At 40.8% G+C, this 2668-nt stretch overlaps 1 protein-coding gene across 1 annotated transcript in view; it reads left to right on the plus strand.

Annotated features, from left to right (window-relative positions):
- LOC101858051 (ATP-binding cassette sub-family A member 3) overlaps window positions 1-2668 on the plus strand; it is a gene marked incomplete in the record, with an annotated part of 59842 nt that overhangs the window by 1039 nt on the left and 56135 nt on the right.

A 2668-nucleotide genomic window follows, 5' to 3' on the forward strand; every position in this document is an offset into this window, starting at 1 on the left:
CTCTCTCTCTCTCTCTCTCTCTCTCTCTCTCTCTCTCTCTCTCTCTCTCTCAAATCTATCGCTCCTCTCCCAAGTTCTGATTTCTCCTTAATCCCTTAATCTTTCACTATTTGTCTTTAATAAAACTTGGTGTTTGTTCCTAGGCCCTGCTCCTGTTTGCAGAAAGAAGAAAGCTCACTGTTGTTTTCCATCATTATATAAATGAGTCTGCTGCAAACAATGGTGGCGCTCATATGACCTTAGCAGTTGCGAGCGCCGTAAAACCTTATACTATACAAACAATGGTGATGGGTGGTTGGCGGGTGCTCTGATGTGGTTTTCTTCTTCTTTCTTTTCAAACAGCTATCGTCCTAATCTCCCCTTCTTCTTTTGTATGTTTGTTACTCTCTTGTAACAGCTCTTATCTTCGGCATTAATTTGACGTTATTGTGTTGCCGTAAAACTTTACTAAAACAAAACAAAACAATGGTGGGCCATTGGACGTCAACCTTTTCTTATCCAAAGTTAATATAGTCAAGTACTTTACTTTTACTTTTTTCCGGACTCATTTACTTTGGCGGGTGGTTGGAGGATGCCACTTGTAGGTCCTACATCTTTATTTTCCCTCTGTTGTTTCTGTCTGTCTGGTCTTACTTTTTCCCAGAATTGAATTACCGTTACAGTGTCCATTGGGGAAGTGAAGACGAGTGGAAATGAACTGGCCGCCGTACCACAATGTGCCAAAGGCCCAGAAAGTTGTCTCACTAACAAGACAATACCAAATGTATTGAGAACAACTTTTTATTGTGTCGATGTGCTTCTCCTTACTCATGCAAGTTACTTTGTGGTTTGTAGGGAAGAAACAAAAGCCTTTATTTATCTTGTTTCTTGTTGTATAATCTGCTGCGTGGTTATGTTGTTCTAGACAAAATTAATGTTTCTCTATCCCCCGTCTACCCTATCCATCTTTTCCTGGGCCTGTACCTTCCTCTGTTTCCATCTTACCTCTGGTTGTATGCTGCGCTGTCGTTGCTACTGCTAAACATGTACAGTCTGGCTGTGACAGTCCCACCTAGGTGGGTGGTTGGTAGGTGCTCTGGTGTGGTTTGCTTCTTCTTTCCTATCAAACATCTATCTTCTTTATCTCCCCTCCTTCTTTTTTGTGTTTGTTACTTTCTTGTAGCTCCTCTAATCTTCGACACTTATATTACCTTACTGTGTTGCAAGTGCCGTAAAACACTTACTAAAACTAAAAGAATGTCCCGCCTAGCTGACTGTGGATACTAAAATACTTGAATCAAAAGACACCTCTAGGTTTTTCCAGGTAAACTAATTCTATGGCCTGCTGTGTCTTGGCCCACGATCTTAAAGCAGTGCGCATAACACAGCTTAGCCTGGACACTGGACAGTAGACAATAGACGAAGAGGAAGTAGATTACCCCCACATTACTCCCCGCCCTGTAAATCTAAATGTCCTGGTTATGCTCCAGTGGTGCGACATGGCCAATACGTTTGGAATTAAGAAAGGTGTAAGGGAATGTCTCACTAATTTACAGGGGTGGTAGGGTTATTTTTTATGGTGGGGAATTAATCGAGGACGGGTTTTTGTTTGTTTGTTTGTTTGTTTTGTTGTTTGTTTTTAGGGTTGTTGTTTGTTGTTGTTGTGTTGTTGTTGTTGTTTTTTTTGGGGGGGGGCGTTTTTTGTTGTTGTTGTTGTTTTTGTTGTTGTTGCTGCTGTTTCAAATGTGTCTGGGTGGCGGCCAAACGACCAATTCTTCGACCATTTTCAATCACAAAGGGATCTTAAACGTGTGCAACAAAAGGGTTCATTTGGAGCCATGCGCATATAATGTCGAAGACCGAGATTTCAATCCCCACCAGAATAGGGCGTTTTCATGAACCTGGGCAGTTTGGGGAATTTTGGGGGTTGCTGACTTACTTGGCTCAGTCTTATCGGAGTTGGACGTTTATTTCGGAGGTTGAATAACACTTCAGTGTTTTAAATAGTTTTAAACCCACATGGTTACCAATAATTATGTTATGCTGTGAAATATGTCTGTATAGACTCCTTAATTTGGGTTTACATAAGTTTTAATTTTCCCCTTTTTTTGTGATCCTCGAAGATAAATGTAGTGTTCTCAAATCAAGGGGTTTATCAATTATTGTCATATTGGAGGAGGAGATGGTGATTTTTTGTGTATATTTTTTTACGACGACGGTTATTCGATTTAATGACGGAAGGGAGAGGCGGTCGTGGTGATTCCTGGTTTTTATTTGGCTATATATTTGCTGGGTTGTTTTTTTTAGGGGGGGATAGAACCTATCAAAATTAAATATAAGACGGCGGTAGGAATGAGTGTGGGAAAAAGTAATGAGGAATTGGTGAGTGTGAGGACGGAAGGAAAGAGCGAGAAAGGAATGAGCAATGAAATTACGTTGAAGATTCTATGACGTCCCATCTTCCATCATGTTATAGATTAGTTCCTCTTCATATTTTAGAAGGAGAATACTAAGTTCATAGTGTGTCTGGCAAAGCGCAACACAGAAACAAAGGGAATATAGCTCTGGGTTGTTATTTTTTTCCTTCGACCACAAAAAGACACACCGGGGACTAACTAGACACATTTTCTGTGTGGGTTGGTGAACACAGTTATATCGTTGCTTGTCCCTATCGTCACCCACAGTCCCC

This window comes from Aplysia californica, unplaced genomic scaffold (assembly GCF_000002075.1).
Source record: "Aplysia californica isolate F4 #8 unplaced genomic scaffold, AplCal3.0 scaffold00456, whole genome shotgun sequence".
Classification (NCBI taxonomy): Eukaryota; Metazoa; Mollusca; class Gastropoda; order Aplysiida; family Aplysiidae; genus Aplysia; species Aplysia californica.